The sequence below is a fragment of the Antennarius striatus genome, chromosome 16, assembly GCF_040054535.1.
Source record: "Antennarius striatus isolate MH-2024 chromosome 16, ASM4005453v1, whole genome shotgun sequence".
Lineage (NCBI taxonomy): Eukaryota > Metazoa > Chordata > Actinopteri > Lophiiformes > Antennariidae > Antennarius > Antennarius striatus.
This window is the reverse complement of record NC_090791.1, coordinates 7,894,911-7,914,487: the sequence shown is the minus strand read 5'-3', so window position 1 is coordinate 7,914,487 and position 19,577 is coordinate 7,894,911. Positions and strand designations below refer to the sequence as shown.

The 19,577-nt window shown below is 40.1% G+C and overlaps 1 protein-coding gene across 2 annotated transcripts in view; it reads right to left on the bottom strand.

Annotated features, from left to right (window-relative positions):
- pvalb6 (parvalbumin 6) overlaps positions 1-19,577 on the bottom strand; it is a 32,073-nt gene that overhangs the window by 11,652 nt on the left and 844 nt on the right. The window lies entirely within an intron of this gene.

Here is a 19,577-nt window from a genome sequence, read left to right as displayed (position 1 = left end):
CTTGCATCAGTATTTTAATACTGACATATGGAAATGAAACATTTTCCATTATACTGTTGACATCACGCCATCAAACGCCGTACATCAGGTTGATGCTCTCAGTGTGTGTTGTGTGTGTGTGTGTGTGTGTGTGTGTGTGTGTGTGTGTGTGTGTGTGTGTGTGTGTGTGTGTGTGTGTGTGTGTGTGTGTGTGTGTGTACTAAAGGTTGCCTACAGCTTTTCTAGGATCAGTTATATAGAGAATGAGTTTCACTGTTTGAAGTGACAATGATTGTATGTGACAAAAACACAGTCCGTCGTCACATCAGATTTATGTGTCGTATCCATCACCGCAAAGTAGGAAAAACTCAATGGACATTATTGTAAAAGACTGTATCAGCATTTCTGTCTCTGCCTCACACTGAAAAGATAGATACAGTAGATAGATAGATAGATAGATAGATAGATAGATAGATAGATAGATAGATAGATAGATAGATAGATAGATAGATAGATAGATAGATAGATAGATAGATAGATAGATAGATAGATAGATAGATAGATAGATAGATAGATAGATAGATAGATAGATAGATAGATAGATAAATAGATAGATAGATAGATAGATATTTTTGAATTATCTTTATCAATTATTATTATTGTTGATTATTATTATAATTAGCAATGATCAGTGAGTAAAATGAGCCTCTTTGCAGACAGAGAAAGATAAAGTCAGGATTTATCAATCAGTGTGTGAATATTTGTGTGCATGGTTATTGCTGATGATTACCTAGTGGCGAAATCCTATCTCAATTCTATTTATAATTTTATTTAAAAGCAGCATTGCAGTTGCACAGAAATTGCTTGAGGCCCAAATACATTTAAAAAGCCCATTCAGATGTATATAAAAGGCAGTGCGGTGATGGTTGGATGTGCAGGGAAGCTGAGGTGACAGTGGGGTGATTGTGTGATTCACACAGGATCTGCCTTGATCGTAAGCTGTGAACTCATCAACAGGTCATTGTGGTTTCAGCTCCAGAGAGTTCCTGACAAAGTTAGATACAGAAATTGTTGGAAGGGATGATGAAAGAGAAATTGTTGGATGGCAAGATGAGCAAAAATATTTAAAAAAAGAAACACACTGATACGGTGGGACAGGTAGAAAAAAGGACCAAGACAAATGTCTTAACTCTTGGTTATAAAACAATCGCTGGCAGTCCCCACCATCCCTCGAGGAGTTGTACAATCAGCAACATAATCTCTTGAAAAATCAAGGCTCACTGATTTTATTTTCAGCAGATAATTTGCAATGGGTTGTATTAACCAAAGCAGATAATGATTTCGTGAAATGCCTCCGAAAAAGATGAGATTTAGTATCTGCTCAGAGAGAAGAGTTTTTCGAGGGGTCAAACAGGGCATCTTTCAACTTTGACTTAAGATTTAAATTGATAATAATGGAATTCCTATTATATTATATGACCTCTAGACGATGACTTCAAACACATAAATACAACATTCCCTTCCTCAGAGATACAATTTTGCTAAAATGTAGGTGTAAGTGTGTACATATGAAAATAGACAGCAGAACAAATACAGAGAGACATATGCCATAATAAATAAGCAAAGCAGAATTTGACCTTGAAGTCTGCATTTGTGTGAGCAACAAATTAGTAGTGCCAGGCAAAAAAAGAGAAAACCTCTTTAGGTTCTGCAGTGTAGAAACCGTATCTACACATGGCCACATCTGCAGATTATGACAGTCACCAAATAAGAATGACTCAGACGGCATCCATATGTTCCTGTCTTCCTGAACACGACATGTTCTTTATATTCTCATTCGGCACATATTGGGCTTTATTTCCCCCCTCTAATAAATGCTTTCCTAAGAATAGAATGTATAAATAAACAATAATTTTAGTAATTATAACCAAAAATGTAACATACATACATAAGAGGTGTACCCCACCCTTCGCCTGTAGTCAGCCAGGATAGGCTCAGAATTACCCACGACACCTGTGTTTTGGATAAGCAGCTGAAGCCAAGCTGATTACGATCATCTTGTCTTCAATAAGATGAATGAGTGAACTGGCAGATATTGTGCACTGAAAGGAAGCCGCACTGCAGTTAAAATCACAGAAAGGCTCTCGGATGAAGGTGAAGCACGCAGAAAGGAGGATCACACTGTATATTATTATAGCTACATATCGTTTAAAGGTCAAAAGTCAAAGTCTTGCCCTTCAAACGATTTAAACAAATGCCCTGACTGATAAACGGGAAAATTGGCCTATTTTTTTTTTCTTCTTTTATTTCGAATAATGTTTGAAGAGTGTAGCTGAAAAAGATATACACCGTATCTATCAGTGTTGCAGAGAGAATAGTTTGAATTTGATAGGACAAAGACATTACAATACAGTCAGATTAACATAGTGGAATCTCATTGATCTATTCTCTGCTAATGTCCCATAGTGGGCTGACTAGTTCAACTCATTGAGTGCAGTCCCGTGGCTAGAGTACAATGGAATTAGATAAAAGAGCATTGACTGAACCTGCAGCCATTGGTTCTGTCATTGAACGCAGCAGCAGTGACAATAAGGAGAGTTAGCTGAAGTCAGGCAAGTAATGACAAGGGCTTTTGCTCTGCTAGGCCCATTAAATCAAAACCAAAAAAAGTCAGTCAGTATTTCATTCTCAAGTATACATTAGTTTCATCATAATTGGTGGATTAAAATGAGTTCATCCACACCTAGCTCCACTGAACTTCATGAGACAGACAGTAGCTCACTGGAGTAATAATTGAGCGCTTTGGGTGAGGTGTCACCAAGTCAAAGTCTACATCATTCATGGCTGCTCTGGAAGCAGGTGAAATTAATATTTTAAAGACTGGCTTCCTCACACTGTTCTTCTGCAAAAATACATCTATTCATTCAACTGGGTTCAAACTAAAGGTTCATCCCATCTTTGATCAGAAACAATCAAACCACAATTAATCAGTTAAACGTAATCGTCTCAATCATTAGTCCCAAATTTGAAATGTTAGCAGAACATTTAGACAAGGAGTTTGGCATCCAGGCACATACCTCAACACTCCCCACAGATATTTTAAATGCATATCTTGTGGAGTGATGAGAGAACTTGTTGACTCCACCAGTGGGAGCCTACAGGTGAATGCTGGGGTGCTGGGATGCTGGTGGGGCTGGAAGTGCTGCAGCAAATCAAGAATTTTGATGTTATTTATGTTCAACAGCTAACTGAAATTAATGCATGTGTTTTGAGGCATATTCATGTACTGTATATAATTCAATGAGAGAAGAGGAGAAATGGAGCAAAGGAGAAAAAAAGAGAAAAATAGAAATCAGTGAAGATGAAAAAGAAAAGAAGAAAAGAGGCAGAGAAAGTTTTTTAAACTGTTTTGTCAAAGCTCCTTTATGACAGAAGAGCTTCCAGCAGCCTCAGGATTCAGTTTCATCCCCAGTTCTTTTCCTTCTCCTGCTTTCATGCTTAGGTTGCTTTGGATCAAAAGACCCCTCCCATCCCCCAGAACCTGTCACAACAGGTTCATGATAACAGGAGGGAAGACTACGACCTGCTCACTGTTACACTACAGTAACACACACGAGGCCTATGCTCACACAATAACAGCCGCTCACAGTGGTAACTTGTGTTAGATCTGTTGAAACATTACATAATGCACTTTATTTTGAGCTCTGGGAGGAATAGCAAATGTTTGTACTGTTTAATTTTATTATTTACCGGAATGTACTATAATCTGGAATAGGAGGATGCGAAAGACAAACATGTAACTTCAAATTTTCAAAGGAAACAGACATAATTTAACATGTTTCTAGTAATATATTGTTAGTCTAAAATACTGTAATTATTTTTGCCTGCTCAGCAATATTGCAGGAGGATGAGATGAGACTAAGACTAAGAAGTGTTTGGCGAGTGTGTCGCCCGTAGTGACGAGGCAGATGAGGGCGAGTGGTTGCTGCTTCATGTAAGCATTGTCAGCGAAACCGTTCTCCACTTCGCTCTAGGCAAAGCGGAGACTGAAATGCTTCATAATGTTTGGACAGATCGTCATTAAATTTGCTGCAGACGTTCACGGTCCATTGATGTTGAATGCTAGTGATTAGCAATCACCATTAGCTCAAACATTTTACTTTCAACAAGTGTTTTAAGTACCACAAAATGAAAGGGTGTCCGGATAATCATCAAATGTGCTAAATTACCATGATAAAATGATGAATAAAAATCAATTAACATAAACAATGTTCCCGTTTATCAGCTTGTCATCATTGTCATTATGCATGTTAGCATTTATCAAACCCCTGTAGCCACGCAGAGCTGCCTGAAGACTCTTTATTCTGCCTTCATGTCTTCAGGCAGAATAAATTCACACTTTGACCTGTATGATCTTAGTAAAGTCAAGCATCTTCTCAGCTAAACAAGAAAAAAAATAAAAAAATCCAGCGATGTCCAACGAGTAAATTTTTATTTAAAATTTCAAAAGCGGGAACATGTTTGTGCCATTTTCGCTATGCTTTTTTTTTTTTTTTTCTCCTTGTCCTTTTTACTCATTCTCGATCTGACATACATGTCATCTCATTCTCTAATATCTGTGTCGCAGGGATGTCTTTCTTTATTTCATTGTGGGAGAAACATCTGTCTCTGTCTCCCTCAGCTGAGCGCTGTCACCTGTCAGTTTTGTCAATGTCAAATCATGATGTCCTTCTCCACTCAGGCAAAACGAGACAAGATCAGATGCGCTGCCTCAACAGACAGGAGGCTGTTTGCATCTCAAGTAGCCGCCTAAAGCTTTGTGCTACAATCACGACCCAGCAGTCAAATACAGATTGAGAAAAGTTCACAAATTGTTACTTCTCCATTTGATTATTTGCATGACATTTAACAATCTTGTGAAATAATAAATTAACAGTAGACAAGTCACAATGAACCCTTTGCCTCGTCCCTAAAGCAAACATTACAATAAATGAAAGTCCTCCTGTTGACCTTGTTGTGGTTCTCAAAGAGAAATTTTATTAAGTTTTCTTACACTCACTGAATGTTTTGTGTGTTCATTTTTTGCAGACACTCAGAGTGTCTCAGACAAGCATCTAATGAAAGAATAATTTTTGAAGAGAGGTGCTTCTAGAATGTTCTGCTGTCCCCATGAAGTAATCTGTTGTCAATGAATTACTGATGTTTGTCTGTTGCTGCTAAACTCAAAACTTTTATTTACTGATTTATTTATGATGCAGAATAGGAAGGCAGTCAGACTCCATTTCCCACTTAGGTTTAATAAAGCTGTCTGAATTCAAATCAGGAGCCTATAATGGGACTTGTGAGACAAGTAAATCTGTTACCGTAAATTAAGTTATACTGATGATCAATCATTGTTCAAAGGGGGGGGGAGTTTTACACAACAATTATACTGCCTTTATTTAAATAATTTAGTTCTTTTAATTAATTCACATTTAATATCAAATAAAAAAAGACAAAGAGACCTTCAAATAACCTTGATACAACATTAATTTTCCGTTAAGTCAGTTCAGTTCCTTACAACCATCTACGGTTGGTGCCTAAGATGTTAAGGTTCTGTAGATTTTATGGCTTCATTGCCATATTTTGGCACAGCGTTGGACACTGTGACGTCACCTGGTGTGTAATAACATATGGCTCACCTGCATCTGCTTCCAATCTATTATATCTTTTATGGATTTATTGAGTCTGTTAATTTTTTATATCTTTAATATTATGTCAATATTCACTTCTTTTCTGTTCCGGTACAGCGGTGACCTGATGACCCTTTGTCGGAAGCTACTATTACAACCATCAAGCTAATCATTTCAGGACCATTAATGCTGTGACAGAGAAAATATGCTAATCTGGAAACGCTGACAGTGACCAGTAGTTTAGTTACTAAAGTTTGGCAAAAAGTTAGAGATTTTTTGGGGCCTTTCATTTAACTCTTGATTATATTTTTTTCCATTTGACACAGATGTATAAGAATAAATATGTTTTAATAACTTTTATAATCATGGATTCCAGATTATAAAAGAATTGCAACCATCTCTGATCTGTCAGTTTGAAAGATGCTCTTTAGGGTGAGTAAATGAGTTGGCTGGATGAAGGTGTGCCCTTGAATTTAACTTTTATCCATTTAATGCCAGAATGATGTTAAAGTACCTCCAAAATAATGCCCTGGTATCATGCGTCAGGACAGGATCCAGACTGCCAGCAAAAGGAAATGTGTTTTATTTTAATTACAGTTTGACCTGCTCCTCTCCTCCATTCATTTTCTCTGTGTCTCCCTGTTTGGTTTTAAATGTCATTCCCCTCATTTGTCTGTGTGACTCCTCTTCATCCTTCTGAAGCTGCTGAGACAATGTGTCCCTGCGACCCAAATTAACAGACTCATCTATCCTTCTGCCTCTTCATTCATTTCCTCTGTCTCATTTGGCTGTCCTTCCTCGAGCCCCCCATCTCTCTATTATTATATTTTATTGACTTTTACACTTTCTGTTTCTGTTTAACAACACACACCTATGTGTGTCGCCCTCCTCCTGGCACATTTTGTATGCCCCACTCTCCAACCCCTTGGCTTTCTGATCTCCCCACAATCTGTGTTCATTCCTGTGTCCCTCTGGTGGGATTATTTGGTTCTTGCAGAGAAGTTGTTATCCTCATGAAGTGATGAACTGAATGACGGCCACATAAGGGAGTGTAGCGGTGTATCACACACTTGTATGAGCAGTCAATGACCCCGACATTTCCCTGCACAGAACATCTCTGTTTTTTCCCCCTTTCTTTCCAGGAAGACTATGTCATGTTGTTCCAGTCTGTCTTTATTATGTGCCAGATTCAATGGTCTTGCCACACGGAAATGGACATATATAATACTCACCACTATTATTTAGTATTTCAGATGGAAGTGGAAGCAGGCGTCCAAACACACAAAGTCATCTGAGGCGACACGTGTGACTAATAAGTATTCCACACCATCTATGATTCCTCTGTCGAGCCATTACTATCTCCTTCACCTCCTCTCTCTCTCCTCTCCTAACTCCAAATGGATTAATTCAGCGAGTAGATTAAGTAGACAGAAGCATCAATACTTTCCAAGACTGCGCTATCATATTTTTTCTCTGTGCTCAATGAGGTGTAAAAAAGGCTATTATAACTTGTTTGGTAAGAGAGAAGAATCGCTGTATGTAAACGGGTGATTGAGAATGGAGGCAATTTTTCATGGTGGAAATCAGTGAAAGATTTGAAACTGTAAAGGAGAATATCCGAAGTAATTACTTCTGCTACTGATGTATACTGTATGTGAGACTGACTTAAGGGACGGATTTATGCAGTTTCTACACTTATCACAAAATGGAAAGGGCTCCATTTTTAATAATTACAATTGAGCAAAGAATATAAAAAGTTTTAAAACTTTATGCAGAGAAAACAAGATAACCAGCAAAGAAAAGATTAATCAACTCATAAATTGAGCAGCAAAAAAAACGGTGAACTCCAAATAGTCTCCATTCAGATTGTTGTGTGTAGCATGGTTCCATCTCTTTTACAGTATTAAAAAATTTTCTTCGGGCAACAAATGATGCGATGTGATGATCTGGATGAAAAGAAAAATTGATGAGCCTCTTCTGTTGCTTCGCCAGGGAGAAATGGGAGTTCACAGTGTTTTGAGTATTAAGCCGCAGAGTTAGAGTCTCATTGTAGAAACCAATGACACTATGAATGCCATAAATTTATAACAAGACTCCCTGCTACCCTAGATGCATCACATGTGGATAATTTATCATTGCATCTGCTTGAAGGAGCAGTAGAAAATGATCTGACTGATGCACTGCTGGCTGCTGATTTTAAAGTCTCTGCAAATCCTGAAGGCGCATCATAAAGTATTTTTACAGCGAGTTTCAGTCATCTTTATACTTTCAAGGTTGCAATGAGCCGTGTGACTGTAGCCAATTCCAGGTTGATACAGGACAGGTTTCCAGTCCATCATGGCGCTGAATCAGCATATGACACACACTGACCAGAGAACTATTCATTTGATTTATATGTTGACAGAAAAAAAAAATTTCTAAAATGATCCATCGTTTTAGAAATAATTAAAGATCGGCAATTCCCGCTCCTGCGCAACCACTTCAGAGTGTGAGCTGACCGTGGGAGGTGTCAGCTGACCTCCCAAGTACTGCCGAGGCGCTCTTGAGCAAGGCGCCGTCCCCTTTACAAGTTGCTCACTGGAGGCGCACCATGAAGTAGCTGCCTGCTGCTCTACCTCCCCCTCACCTGCATGCCTACAGGCCTCTTGTGTGTGTGTTACGGGCCTGTACACACTATATATGCATGTACCCACTAACCTGTGTGTAGAGTGGATACTTAATTTCTTCTCAGGGATTAAACAGTTAATAAACAAAAAACAAAAAAAAATTATCCCTTTGAGAATTCATTGCGCCATTGCACGGAACTGGATTGAATTAAAACACTTTGAGGACAGACATCTTCTGCCTTATCTGATTCAAATGATATACATCACTTTAACTTTGACAATGAAATGTCGGAATTGTCTGTCTCGCAGGCAGAAAATCACTGATCTCTCCTCTGTGTCTGTTCTGCACCGCCTCATCCTTTAGTGTCTTGTTTTTTCTTGTTTTATTCTTTGGCATCACGGGACAGACAGCCTGGAGGCCAGCATGCTGCTAAAGCCAACGCAACCAAAATACACACACATGCACTAACACACACGCACACGCTCGCACGCACACACACACACACACACACACACACACACACACACACACACAGACATAACTGCTGGAAACTGCATTGACCTGAGGACTCAAAGCACTGTCATATAACTCATTCAAAATAGAAGCAGGTGTGTTTAAAGAAGTCTGACACGCATGGGTGAATGACTGTATATTTACAGCTGCATTATGAGGAGATGTAGCGCTTCGTGCATCTCAGTTTTAATTCTGAAAGCAAAGCAAAGTGCAAATGAAACCTTAATGCTGGGCTGTACTCAGACAAGAATGTCTGCTATAAGTAAAACTGAATGGGTATTATCAAGGGGGTTGTTGACTTCAGCCGAGGTATCTGAATGCGTGTGTGTATGTGTGTGTGTGTGTGTGTGTGTGTGTGTGTGTGTGTGTGTGTGTGTGTGTGTGTGTGTGTGTGTGTGTGTGTGTGTGTGTGTGTGTGTGTGTGTGTGTGTGTGTGTGTGTGTGTGTGTGTGTGATCTTTGTGTCTCCCCAGCTGAAAAAGTACTGCAGTCTTCGACACGCCTGGCCGGCTCTCAGCAGTGTGATGTAAGGACCCATTTTTTCCTTGGCTGCTTTAAAGTGATGGAGTCCAGTTTGGCTGAGCTTTGTTTCTGGAGAACAATAAGTCATGTGGGACAGAGGTAGATCGCACCTCCTAGGGAGTTAGAAACCAAAAATACATTTTTAAAAATTGCTGATGTGATGAAGCCAGAGGGAGTCATGACTGTCTTCTTTTCACTCCTATGTATACAAGGCAGTGGTAGAGTCTCCATCATTACATTACACTATAGACACACAGTTATTGATGAGGATACCTATTCATACACTGATCCTCTCCTCCTGCTGTGTCCTGCTCTGCTTCGTTCTCTACAATGCCGTCGCTGCTTCCCCTCCAGCCTCTGCAAACAGCAGTCCAGCCTGTAAGTGACGCTCTGACTGTTTACCCTCTGTTCAGCAGACACATCCAGGACCTGTGAGTGGCAAACTGGCCAGTTTCCACAGATTTTGATGAAGGTTGGTGGGCTAAGAATTCTAGCTGAATGCTTAATGTCTGTAAGGGGCACAAGACAACTTTGTCTAGTTAACAGTAGGAAATTAGTTTTTCAGTGCTACAATTGGTGAATCACAGGCCGAAACCGCCTGTTTTAACGTGCTGCTCAATAGCACCTCTGGAAAATAGAAGTAACCTTCTATTCCATATGAAACTGCAGTGGTACAGAGGGCTAATCAAAGGACTAACACCCAAACTCTGTATTACTGAAGACAAGCATCTTCAAGGTCACTTAAGAGTCAGCGTCAGTCTAATTTTTAAAAAATAATGTTTTTATTTCTGCTTTTAATTTCCTTGGGTTCAGTTATTTTGAGATGAATGAAACCATTCAAGGACCAGCTTCCTGTGTGTCTGGAGAGAGCTTTCTAAAGTTTGGAAAAATAGCACCAACAATGTCATTGATGTACTCGATGAGCCAAGTTTGCAACCAAGCTTTCAAATGTGGTTTGAGGTGAAATAAAGAAGAAACAATTTTAAAAAGTAATTTATAATACATAATAAATAAATAAACATTCATCAAACTATCAGTCTACCATTTCTCTTCATGCTGTCATTTAGGAGCCACATCTGAAATCTGTGACATTGGACTTGGGGAGTTGGGCGGTACCTGTTGTGTTGTATCACCTCGCAGGCTCCATTGATCAATGTTTTTAATACATTGAACCCAATGACTTGCATTAATGTGAAAGGGTCACTGATGCCACTGATCACACTGCAGTACTGGGCAGCTTCAGGCCCTTTTTATTAAGATACAACATCATATCGTTGCTGCTCGTTGCAAACATGGAACCACATCTCTGGGGACTATTGAGCAGTCTACCCATTATCAAACTCATCTCAAATGGAGCCTCTATCATCGTCATTTTATATTATGTATCTTTCTTTTTTGTATCCTCCATTAATCTCTATCTTTATTTCGATTCTTTGTTTTCTTGTCTTTTTGTCTGCAGAGGCGCTTCGCTGTTCTATTGTTGCCTCCCTTTTCTTTCGGGTAGGACACATCCGGTCCTGTTCTCCCATTCCGCTTTGGCCCACAGCATTATAGGCTTCCCAAATAAAGAAAGGAAAACACTATTTGTATTCTGGGCCACGTCTGTGATACGAGAGGAAAATGGAGTGAGGAAAGAAAGGGAATGGTGAGGTGGTGCGGCTGGGAGGGGTCATTGAAAATTACAGTTTCAGTCACTGCCATGTGTCTGGAAGCATTTGGCTTCCCCATCGGCAGTTTTGCTTCTTTCTAAGGAGGAAAGTTCGACCTTGAGTCAACATGACAAAGTCTAGTCAAAAGAGAAGGTGCTTCACCACGTCATCATCTATTTGATGTAATGATTCTCTCTGCTGCTGGTTTTAGTGAGGCTGCTTGCAGAGTAATATTCGTCCATCTCAATTAATGCACTACTGCATCTGCAGCTTGTACGTCAGGACGTAACTTTTCCCTGTCTGTGTTTCAATTTGTCTGAATACAGACTCTCAGGGTATCCTAAGAGCTGAACAATGATGCATTAATCATTTAGTATGGAGAGTGAATGGGATTGCAACTGAAGCACCCATCAGTACACTTTTTTCATTGCTGGTACCATGGTGTGCAGACATGCATGTGAATTTGCATTCGCATGAGAGCAACACCGGCTCACATGCATGACTATGCACATGAAGGACAGTTTTTGCCAGTATGTGTGTATTGCCCTGTATTCATAATCCCAGCAGTGGTGCCTGGTCAGCAAAAGCAGATGACACACTCACTGACGGCATTGCTTGGAGAAAAAGTTTAGGAGGAGGGGAGGGGTAGCTCTCCATTGACCTTGCAGCAGAAAACCCAGCATTAATAGCACACTATCAAATGCTGCTACACAGACACCGACTCAAAGAGGGGGCGTATATCACAGACACACACTCCCCATCTCTCGATCTCGTGTTCACTCTGAAAACTTGGTGTACACTCTAGGGCTAAGGACTCGCCTCGGGCCTTTTCTGAAGCGATCAGCCTCCTTACAAAGCAAGAGCAGGAGAGCAGGATTGGAAGATGTGTTTAATGTAGGGGGTTGAGAATGAAACCTGCACTTTGACGTAGAGAGAAGAAATGTGTTGTCTTTTATGAAGCTAGTAAAGAGAGAGAAAGAGGTACAAGACCTAGAGCTCCGGGGGAAGCAGTGGATGGAGATGGACTTGATAGTATATATTTACTGTACATGCATGTGTGTGTTCATTAATGATTCTTTAATGTACAAATACAAACAGGATAAGGTAATGTATGTCATATTGTTACACATTGTCACATCCAGACAATGTGCCACTTAAAAATCAGGTTATTCCATACCAGTGCGAAATGAAAATAGCCTCGTCAAAGTGTCATCTGTCTCCCGCCTGTAGCCTCTTATTAATAACAATAACAGGCATCACCAGATTGAATTTGATATCAAAATGAATGATTCTCTTGAAACGGTGCAATAAGGCATAAAAACGGTCACTGACTTTTGTGTAACCTGCTGGATCAGATCAGCGAATGCGGAATGAAAACACCACGGTATTTAATGTGGCTAGTGAGTTTCATAATTAGACTTTGAGTGAAATTGATCGAGCGTTTTTGCCAAAAAAATAAAAAACAAGCCCTATGAGGTGGTGTCACATGCCTCTGATAAAGCTAAAGGGATAAAGGAGATGCAAAGCTCTGCAGATTTCTAAAAAATGGTTGAATGATATTTTTTTCTGAGTTTGGGCTGCTTGACGCAAGATTGATTTAATGGAGAACTACATTTTCTCTACAAACCAACGTCTTCAGGCGGGTCTTGAGTACTTCTGTTGTAAATGTGAACGAGCTGTGAAAAACTGTTTCATTTGGTCAGTTTGTTCTGCGGTCCACAAGTTTGAAAATGATATAATGGTTTGATGAAGGCAGCAGGTCATGACAAGGCTTAAGAATGTGTTAGAGAGAAAATACAGTTCTGGTTCTGCTGCATCAACTTGATCCTTTTCTAAAAAACTCTATTTTCAGTCCTACTGTGTCTGTACAAAATTCGTTAATATTCATCGTTTTTGTCCTTCTGACTCTCCTCTTTTCTTCCCTGTCTCTGTTCTGTACTTAACCATACATCTGCAGAAACAGTTTGCACAAATTAAAGCACTTCTATGAGCAGTATTTCCTTGGCCCCGTCTACCCCTGAGCAATTATGGGTACAAGATAGGCACTGACAGAAAAAGTAAAAAAAGGTTCTGCATAAACCAGAGCAGCAAATCAGACCATAATGTTTAGATTGAGGCGGGAAAGAAAGGGTGTTGGATATGGGGATGAGAATTGTGAATTAAATTAAGGGAATTGGAAATGAAGGTCATATGTAAAGGGAATACAGCGAGAGGAGAACGTGATAAAAAAAGAACTTCAGCTATCCTGGCTTTTGTTCTTGAGGGGCAGGACCCGGCCTGGGATGTGATATTCAAAGAGGATTGATGGTTAGTATTCACAGTGAATGCTGTTATGTGGGATACGCTCACTTTGCCTAACAGCAAGCATTGCAATGAGCTGATAATAGTTATGATCTGGCCAACAACAGTTTGTTGTTCCGCATCATCTTGAGAGGTTTAAACATATTGCTTCTTCCATTTGGAGCACTGAGCCTTCTCTCTCTCTTATACTCTGCTGGGAGCCTAGAACCTTTCACCAACTTTAACTAAGGCTACTCAAAATATTAAATGTGCAACAGCTACGAAGAAGAAGTGAGAACTTTTGGGCAGTGCAATGTTTTTGTTTGCTTCTTTTATAGATTTGGATTTTTAAGACACAAAAGAGTCTATAAATAAAAACCATGTCAGACATACAGGATTGAAGCTTTATTTATTAGTCAAGTATTTTTTTACTATTATTTTTTTAGGAATGCCCTTAGACACCCAAAATTCTTCCTTGATCCATCCCTTTTTCTAAATGCAACAAAATATAAAGGGTTATTTCCTGGACTATGCCTTAACTGTCTATCAGGTTTCAGTCCTGTAGTTTTCACATATCGAAATAAACAAACAATGAGAGGAATAAAGGAGAAACTGTTGTTAAATAAATATTCAGGCTAATTAATTATATTATTTGCACCTTTAAAAATTCACTCTAAATATATTTGAAATTACTTTGTTCCCCAAAGATGCAGGCTTTAAACTCTGTTAACAAAATAGGTCACCTCATCATCCTGTTTAATTTTTATATTCCAAAAAAAGACCAAGCTCTAAAATAAGAAAAGTCTTGGTCCATTTTGTTCCTCCCATCTGAACATGGGTTTGTTAATGATCTCATTTAAGAGGTCATGTGTTTTTTAATTGGAAGTGGGCCGCCTCTTCTCATACTGAGCTGACCTCAGTGACAGTCTAAAGTGAACATTGACTTTTTGACCTTGCTTGAAATAGTTACACTTATTTCACTCTTGAAGTCAGAAAGACTGAAGTAAAAGGTATTTTTACTTCGATAATTTGTGAAAAAACTGGCTAGCATGTATGTATTTTTGTGTTTTCAGACATTATTTCAACATATTATGCCAATAATAACTTTTCGGTTAAGCAAGAAAAGTTGCAGTGAAATGAAGACCTTGTGTAATTTTAGTCAGGAAGTCTAAACCTGCAGATGATACTGGTGATTCACCAATTTTATCATTTATCTTGTTCACCAGGGTCATCGGCCACCATCACCAGTATCTGGACTCCCAGGGAAGGGCAGGGGGATATATATCCTGTTGCTGCTCAGGACGGACGCTCTTTGATCTCAATCTCCTTGAAAAGTCTGAGCCTGAAAGACTTTTTGAAACCAAAGACCTTCAAACGTACTAATTATCACATATCATTTGATGCAATGAACATTCTTATTTACAGTCACTGGTCTCTCCTGATTGAACTAGAATTCATAAATCCTTTAAATCTATAGTGTAGGTAGCCGTTTCAGTTTTTCTTTCCATTACCTTCACATAATTCCATATCATCATACTAAGTCTGCTAACCAAGAGCTGGTCACTTAACGCGATCGACAGAATTTTTTCCACTAGAACTGTAGGAACTGGTGAGCGCCATTGTCCAGATGGGACTTTTTTGGCTGGCTACATGCTGGACAGCTGGGATACTTTAAAAACTATGTGTTTGGCCCCACTGGATGTGGAGGACGTCGAGGATGTGTACATCTTCACCACCATGACAATCGGGATAACAGCACTGGGTTTTGGTGTTTTCATGCTGCACCGCAAGCTGAGAAAAATGGGATTACAACAGACCAAAGCACAAGAGGATACCGACCGAGCAGCAGAGGCAACAGCCAGGGTGTATAAGGAGGCTATGGCCATCATGCTGAATGAAGCCATAGCCAGGATGAGTGACCGGCAGGAGGAGTCCAATGCTCGGCTCAAGGAGGATATCACCCAAAAGCTGGAGAAATGGGGAAAACGTTTGGATGTGAAGGCCAGAAACCGTGATGCTGACGCCAGTGATTAGGAGTGTGGAAGGCACAGAAAGCAACATAAACTCAACCCACACAAACCAATGTCTTTCCAACGGCGATTAATAATAAATTTGACCAGAAACAACCCTTGAAAGGAAAAACAAAATGAACATTAATAAAATTCGGACTCTTCTCAAGAACTGATAAAGAGGTGTGCAAAGATGCACGCCTATTGGACAAAATGGACAGATTAAAACAACAATGTACCAGAATAAAATAATTGAAATTGATTTGTGACATGCAGAGTATGTATTGGTTGACAATGTGCTGTAATGAGAGAGATGTTGTTGATTTAGGGGACAGGAACCTTACAAGCCAATGGCTTCTACCCATTTTTTTTTTCTTTTCGGATGTTGTTGCTGATGTCTCAACACTGATGAAAGTAAAATCAGTTGTAATAACATGTCTGGAAAATAAATAAATAAATAAATAAATAACGTCACAAAAGTCACATCTGAGCATGTCTGGCAGGACATTATTTCACCGCTATGCTTCCCTCACTTAGTCAAATATTAGCTAAATTCCAGCTTATGATTCGTCAGGAGATTCCGTTCTCTTCACGCTTATAATTCCTTATTAGCAGGTGGCTTAGTTCCAGCCCACCGCCTCAAACAATAACTGATACCCATTGACACACAGCCTTATGCCTCCATCTACAAGCACAGACAGACACACACACACATACACACACACAAAGTAATCTCCAAATTGGAAGCGTCGTGTATGTTTTTCTCTGATCCGTCTGCGTGTCAATACCATCAGGTTCTCCTTCAGATTCCAGCCGCTAAACACACACATACTCTTGACCTTGATGACGAAGATTCCAGTCCGTCTACCGCTCACAGTTTTCTGTGATCTTTTTTTAACTTATCTTTTTTTTAAATTAATGTCTGCGTTGTGTTAATGTGACTGGTTGGTTGCAGAAGATAGGTATCCATGTCATGCATGACCTTCATTATACCAGAACACAGTTTGCCTGTGTTTGCACTTGTACCAGCGTACTTGTATCAGTTTACATCTACCAGACAAACTTCTATGTAGTGTGGTACCACAGCACATCATAACCTGAATACATTATGAGCCTTAATGATAAGAAAACCAGCACACGCCACACAGTACATATTCCTATGAAGCTGTACAAGATGAATGCCAACGGGGCATTGTCTCCTTCACTTTCTTTTATGGAAATCTGTGTTTAAGTTAATTCATTTACTGGTAAATAAAGGCAGCGAAGTCAGGGTTGATTGTGCTTTTTGTGAAAAACAATAAATAAATTTTAAAAACTCAAACGTTGATCTCCTCCCTCTATGTTGTGACAGGGAAAAGTGTTTTAAGCACCCGGAAAAGCTCATAAGTGTTGAAGAAGCAGCACCTATGAGGTGACCATATGCTCAGCAGTCACAGCTTATCTTGCAGTCATACATCAATTCACAGGTGGTGGAGGACATGAAAGAAAGGAAGAACAAGATCGACAATGACAACAGATTTTTTTTTTATTTAAATGAAGGAAAGTACAAAATGAGGGGATGGCAGGAGAGGGAAAAGACAATGATGAATACTGAAAACTGAATGGCACCAGATGAGACATATCTAGATTTCCCAAGGTGCAACTTTCATTCTCACACCTTGCATTTAACTGACCATTTCCTGTACAATAACAACCCCCCCGCACCCCTTCATCTTTCCCAATAATGACACATTTTTCTGTCCAGTCCCCCCACTGCCAAGCTTTCATCCCACTGACTTACATCCACAATCTAGTCTCCAACAGCAGAGCAGGGAAAATAGACAACCACTGAGCATCTGGCAGCGTCGGACAAAGGAACGCTCCCTAACAATACACTCAAAATAATCATTCCAACTAACTGTGGGGGGTTTTTTGTCGTGCGTTTGGTCTGAATACAACCCTGCATAATACAACCAAGGTGGAAACACAGTGAATCATTTGGTACGTGCCGTCTGAACATAACTGTCGGCTGCTATGACTGTGGTTCTGCTCATATAGTTCTAGCAATGCTGCCAGTGTGGCTCCAGCAATGTTGGTCTTTCTGCAGATTCCTTTAAAGTTTGTAACTTTCATCATTGAACACCTTCAAATCCAAAGACATTTTTGTCAGGATGTACTTTGTGTTTAGAGCTGATGAGCAGATGGTAGCTAACATGCATGAAGATGCAATCTTTCCAACGGTTGAAGGGCGACTCCACTGGCTTCACAGAACTGCATGTAACAGCAGGTTGCGTACGCTAATGAGAAACACGGCTGATCTCATTGTCCTAAGGAGTTTATGATCATGTTCACTAGTCGCTCATTTTCTTCAACACACCATGATGTTCCACCTCTAAACATCTACCTTGTGACTGTGGTGTCCTTATGACAGCACGGCCTGTTCTCCATCAGACCCATCTTGGATTAACAATATCTATCCTTTCCATCTCCGCCCTCACCTTCACTGTTGTCCCCGTAAAAAGATTGGAGACTGCAATGACGGCAAATTTGACCTTCAAAGTAGTAGATCACATGTTAATGGATGGCATCTGTCTGTTTACGATGCATGATATCAGCTTGTGCATCCATGAAGTCAAACTGAGATAACAAACTGTTTTCTTTGTTAAACATTCACACACACACACACACACACACACACACACACACACCAACATGTTCAGTAAAACTCCAATCTGACTGGTTCTTTACCAGTCCATCAATCCCAGTGATGGTTCAAAATGCCTCCCATGCTGGTTCAATGGGCTCCAACCTGCATCAGCGCAACTCCACATGAACCCATCCCCTGGTCTATTTCACTCATCAGTGCTTCCAACTGTCCTTCCACCTGTTCATACCATCGCTGCTTATGCACACACACACACACACACACACACACGCACACACACACTCTCCCTCTCTCTCTCTCTCTCTCTCTCTCTCTAGAACGGTACCTTTATTCTCCTCTTTTAACGCTGCATGTTTTTGAAACCCTCTAACAAGCATGCTCTGAGTCCATCAAGCTTCTGTATAACAAAACCCTTAGTCTGTCACTACAACACACATCTGAAGTGATATCAATGAGTGGTTGGTACTTCACTACCTTTGTCATTAAAGATTCTTCCAGGCTGGAGGTGAAGGAGCAGACATTGGTTTGGAGGAGTTGCTATCAATTGGATGAAATGTGGAGGGTTTGACACAGGAAAGCTTTGTGTGTGATCAGACACAGAGAAGTAACCACCGTATCTCAGTTTGCATCTATTGCATTATCACTGCAGTAGGTGTGTTTGTTTACACGGTTGAAAAGAGTTGGCATTCACCAGCACTACACTCTCAATCTGCTGCTATCTTAGCAACACACACATACACACACACACACACACACACACACACACACACACACACACACACACACACACACACACACACACACACACACACACACTCCCTGGAGCACTATATCAAACCTTAGTATTTCACATTCCACAGAGCTCCATGCTCATTTTACCGTAATCAGTAGGTTCCCATAGGATAAGGAGAAGCTATAGAATTCATGACTCTGACTTCAATATCAATAGAGAAGAGGTGATAAAGTTTATGGGAATTTATTATAGTGATGTGTAGGTAGAGATGGGAGAGAAGGTTCAGAGCTGTGCATCGACAGTTTAGCTTTTATGTGCCTGTATGTAATATCCTGTTTATTGGAGAGGCAAGGGGCTTGATTTAATCAATAATTACCTCTAATGTATTTGTCATGTGCTTTTCACCTCTCATTGTCTCCAGAATATCTCTGTCTATTATCCTTTGTCCTGATGTGATTCCTGTCTTCTGTTGGTCGTGTTTCTGTGAAACTCAGTTTCTTCATTTCTAACTTTAACCACTCAAAATGCAGCTGCTGGGGACTGAACTGAAAGCGCCTAGGGGAAAAAAATTTGAGACCTCTCCACCCTTCGACAGCTTTCCCTTCATTCCCCCCACATACTTTGTAATTGGCCTGCATTGGCGAAGCACCACAGCTATTAATCTGGGGGGGGGGGGGCTGGCATGGCAGTGGTGGGGATGCTGGCAGGGAAAGAGATGGCGATCTGGAACAACGTGAAGAATGATGCAATGATGAAGAAAGAAGTTTGTATAAGACACACATCAGTCATATTGTTGAGACAATACCAACATGCCTCTGCCCATAAAAATGTAGTGTCATCTCTCCATTCCAGTACAGAATGGACTGAGTATAACATGTGGTGCTGGTTTACAAGCAAGAGCCCTGCGGCTTCATTCAGTCATATACCGCGAAGCCTGAGCATCACCCGCACAGGGATATAATGGGTTTTC